We start from the raw sequence: 5,026 nt of genomic DNA, 5'->3' as shown, positions 1-5,026 counted from the left end.
TGCTTAACCTAAGTATGGTGTCCTGGTGCGCTCGGCGCGTGATATCTCCTGTTGCAAGACTATGATGCACGTTGGACGTGGACGTGTTATTCTGCAGAGGTTCCGCAGGTGGGTGGGTGGGTGATGGCACCTACGTACCGAGTTCTTCAGTGGTCGGCGTGCCATAAAACCAGAATCGCTGTCAAAACATGCCGTACTGCCTGTTCGTGGAGCGTGGAGCTATGACCGCACGGGCAGGAAGACGCATAGAGAATGAGAAAAGAAACGAGGAGAAATGGAAAGAAAACCACCAAAAACAAAAGAATTCGCACTCTTGATATCGAATTTTAATTATGCTATGCATTTTTCGAAATGCCAATGGCATGGATAACCTTTTTGAATTTAAACCTTATTCAAACCCGATTTTTCATGTGCGTTCCAGAGAACTGGGGTAATGGGATTTAGGGTTTAGGATCAATGACATCTTCCCGTTCTTGTTCCCGGGCACATTTAGCTCCCCCCCCCCCCCCCCCCCCCCCCAACACACACACACACACATCACCTTGTCTGAAACTGAAACCTCATCTCATCCGCGATGTCCAAACTAAAGAGGTGGCACACACGCAAGCTCAAAACTGAACACAACAGCACAACAGTAGACATTGGTATGGTATTTACTCCTACGCTGCTACAGATTAAATGAGGACAACAGCAAACCCCACAAGAATCTGGTGGAACCTGAGCCCCATGTCAACCCCACAAGAATCTCTGAGCCCTCCCAATCCCCACTAGCAGGAAGAAGCAGCCAGCCACATAATTGGACAGAGAGACACTGGCTTTTTTTGGCCTGATCCGCTTACTGAACTGTTAATCCTAGTATTCTACAGGAGAAGCAGCAGTGGTACTTTGGTAACAGTGGGCTACTACAACAGAGCTGCTGGTGGGTGATGGGGATGTTTCTTCCCCTAGGATTTGGGCCATCATTTGGGCTGTGATTTGTTTACCATGCCGTGTGCTGATGTGGGTATGCAGATCAAACAAGTACGACCAAGCGGTCGCATTCAATAGCAGCATTTCATTAAACAACAAACAGTACTAGCACGTAGCCCGAGACAGCACAAAGGAATTGAAGCCACGGCACGGGGACTTGGGGAGCGAAATGGGGGGCGGAATTCGGAGGAGAAAAAGGAAACACTAGTACTACGACTACGAGCAATCAAACAAACGAGACCGGAATCATCAGAGAACCAGGTCTCGAAGCATCACCAAAATCGTTCGAATCGAACCCCTGTTCCTTCGACCTGCCCGCACGGCGGCGGCGCAACAGGCGACTAAAATTCTGCAGAATCTCTGCCCCCAGCTTCACGGCTGGCCCGGCTATGAACCCAATGACAGCACGCACCGCGACGCGACGAGAACGAGTCCGAACGAGGCGGCGAGAGAGCGCGGCCAGTAGAAGCGCGAGGCCACAACCACAAGCCACGGCAAAAGCGCAAGGCGCGGCAACGCCACGGCGTCCAGAATTCCTGGCGCAAGCATGAAGGCGTGAGAAGCGGGAGGGAGGATCGTGCTTCTAATTACCTGCCCGGGGGTCGCGGCCACTCCACAATGCCGGTTGCCGGCGGTCGTGGAAGAGGGGGGGCCGCGGCGCGCCGTCGGTGCCGTGTTCCGCTTGCGACCTGTGAGAAGTGAAGCCAGCACGAGGGAAAGGAGGCGGCGTTTGGGAGGTGCCGCGCCCGTCCCTTTTGTGTGACCTGGTAGGCTTGCGTTCGTTTCCCAATGTTCAGCGATACATGTGCTCGTCTGTTTCCCAACGCTTCCAATGTTCACCGATCGGTGCTCATCCTTTTCCCAAGTCCATCTTTACAAAATCTTTTTCCCCAAGTCATTGTTTACATGGCGAAGCCTTTGAAAACGAGTTGAAATCTTGTTTATTGTAATTATCTTCCTATCCGCCACTGCTTAACACGGTATAGAGTGATTGATCAGATAAGTATACGGTTGACATTTTAGTACTACAACACGTCAACACAAATGGGTACATTGTTATTACTCGTACTATTGTGTGTGTGAGAGAGATGGTAATTGAGGTAAATCCCTCCAAAGTCCAATTTAAACCATAGCTCAAAATCCCCAAACCAATGATATGCACATGTCAACTTTTTTCAGTTTCGTCTTTATTATCAGCCATGTTCACTGGTTACTACTTGCCTCCATCCTAAATTACTATTCGTTGCCTCCATCCTAAATTACTATTCATTAATTTTATAATATGCAACTATATATACTATTTCTAAGCTGTAACTTCGAAAAGTACAGCAAAACGAATAATAATTTGGAACTTCTAAGCTGTAACTTCGAAAAGTACAGCAAAACGAATAATAATTTGGAACGGAGGACACCGGCAGCTAATTTGCCTGCCCCATGTTAATTTGCCAAGTGAAATCGACGTGGCAAGCGCCCCAACCCCTCATGATGGCACGGATCGGACAGGGCGCACGACCGTACGGGGTTTTGAGTTGGAGGCTTGGAGCATCCTTTGGCCTTGTTTAGCTGCCCAACTTTAGGCAGCCAAAATTACTGTAGCGCAACTGTAGCGTTTCATTTGTATTTGTGAATTATTGTTCAAATATTGACTAATTAGGTTCAAAAGATTCGTCTCGCAAAGTACAATAAAACTGTACAATTAGTATTCAGTACTCCATGCATGTACCGCAAATTTGATATGATGGGGAATCTTCTTTTTGCATAGTGTCAAAGTTGGAATTTGGGGGTCAACTAAACACGGCCTTGATCTCTTTTTGACTACGGAACTTGATTGTTGATGATCCTCATCTGCCGAGCACGTGCCTGTTACTGCAAGTGTTGATTCTGGGGAAGTGGGGATGCTGATGCCTTCGTTTGTTTGTGAGGGGGCAATGCAAGAATTCTACAGAACGGATCTCACGTGATAACAGTTTCGCCGGGAGATGTCTTGAAACTGTGTAACGCTCCAGGTTGACCAGGCTCAGTACTCAGTAGCTCAATATATTTTTTTTAAAGAATGACACATAAAACAGTGCGTGTTTCATTGATAGGAAAGGAAAATAAAAAGACTTCCGGTTGGATTGTGACATCAACGCAGGTCACCACTTAAGCTCAAAAAATCACACCTGACCGGTTGGATTGGGACGTCAACACGATCTCCTCACTCCACTCACCACGACGGTACCCACCAACATTCACGCTCATATATTTGTCAAAACCTCCAGGCATGGTCTTATGTCGACGGGGAACCAATAGAAGCAGATTGCACCGCACCGAGAAAACCACCGTCATGCGGGACCCTTCGTCGTAGTGCCGCTGCAACACCACACTCCACCTGACGGGGTGATACCACCGAATCCAGATCTCTTGTAGGTTGCCTCGCAGTCGCCACCATGACAACACAACGCGCGGGAGCCTTGCCACATCCGTCGTTGGACACCACCTCGCTCTCGTCGTCTCGAAGAAACACCATGCGGGGGGGCCTTGCCTCGCCCACTACGGTACTTTGCGTCACGGACCTATTTTTTTGTCGTCGTCATAGTGGTGAGCAATGTTGCCCCATTCCACCAGATCTCCATTGATCAACCAAGCCGTAGCCACAGGTTGACTTCGCCTCGTCGCTTCACCCACACAAAAACCTCCACTGTCCAGTCAGTAAACCAGAGAAGTCGCTTGCACCGCCTTTCGACGATGTACTGCACCAAGTAGCCCAGCCAAGCTGATCAACCCGTCGCGGTCCGCTGCAAGCCTAGTTCTCCCACGATGTCGGTGCCGCAAGCGCCGTCTTCCGACGCAGTCCCACGCTGCTCTGACCGTTGCCGAGCAACGCTAGTCGCCGCGGTCCGCTGCAAGTAGCCAAGTCGACAACCATGCAACACCCCCTGATCGCCGCCATATCTGCGAATGCCTCCACATGGCCTCGGCAACACCCGTCTGACTTTCCACGCGACAGGAATGTCGCCACTAGTTGCGGCCACCCTTGACAAATGGATCAACAATGACACGAATCGAGATGGGTCTCTAGAGATGACACCTCCAAGAGGGCACAACGCCAATGGCGTTGCCGTCGCTCGTCCAGGGTTTGGATAGGATTTTCACCCAGAGGACCCCGTGCAGCAAGGTTGTAGCTCAGATATGACGCCCCCAACGGGGAGAACGACACCCTAGGGCGCCGCTGTCATCTCCGCCAACAAACACCGGCGAGAGCTTTCGCCTGGAGCATCCCAACCCTCACTGCACACTCATGACTCGGCACTCCCAAACCATCATCACAGCAGCCCATCTGGGGCAGCGTCACCGTCGCCATCGCACATCCACACACCACGCTGCCATGCCTCCACCTCCGCTTGCTCGCCGCCACGTCTCCATGCAGCACACCGAACCCCCACACCTCGCAGCCTCCTCCACACCGTGCGAGCCCCCACCAAAGCTCAGCCGCCTTCATCTTTCGTCGCCGCCTCCGCAACTCCTCAAACCGAGGAGAGGTGGCACGACGACACCCTCATCCCCACCTCAATGCCGCCAGCGCGCCCTGCGCTAGGTGTCCTTGCCACGCCTCCATGGCGTTGTTGAGACACCTTGCATAGGCCACCCCAGCTGCTGTTGGAGGTATGCCCTAGAGGCAATCATAGAGATGATGATATTCCATTTGTATCCATGATTTATATTGTGTTCCTTGAATATCCATTAAAGGCTACTTGAATTGATTTGCAATTATGTGAATTGTATGTGAAACTCTTTACTTGTATGGTTATTCTAAAGTTGTCCCTAGTCGGAGTTCATGTGAGGACACACATGAATATTAGACTAGCACATGTATTAGTTGATGACTATGTTTCACAAGTCATGGATATGGAGATGTTGAACTAATAATGTGGGCACATATGGAGACATGTGCTAGGACTGACCCAACACAAGAAGTAGTTTTCTCTTTACACAACATATACGCTTTGTCCTTAGACCTGAGATTGTCGCATGTACTCAAGATATGGATCGACTTACTTAGGGGCTATTAAACGCT

At 50.2% G+C, this 5,026-nt stretch overlaps 1 protein-coding gene across 1 annotated transcript in view; it reads right to left on the bottom strand.

Moving 5' to 3' along the window:
• Positions 1-1,684, bottom strand: part of LOC101762216 (leucine-rich repeat receptor protein kinase MSP1-like) — a 7,630-nt gene extending 5,946 nt beyond the window's left edge. The window contains 1 exon segment of the mRNA XM_012846949.2: positions 1,561-1,684. The gene's annotated coding sequence lies outside the window, so the exon portion shown is untranslated.
• Between the last annotated feature and the right edge of the window lie 3,342 nt (positions 1,685-5,026).

The sequence above is a fragment of the Setaria italica genome, chromosome VI (genome assembly GCF_000263155.2).
Source record: "Setaria italica strain Yugu1 chromosome VI, Setaria_italica_v2.0, whole genome shotgun sequence".
In the NCBI taxonomy this organism is placed as follows: domain Eukaryota; kingdom Viridiplantae; phylum Streptophyta; class Magnoliopsida; order Poales; family Poaceae; genus Setaria; species Setaria italica.
Note: the sequence above shows the minus strand (reverse complement) of the source record. Positions and strands in the feature narration are given on the sequence as shown.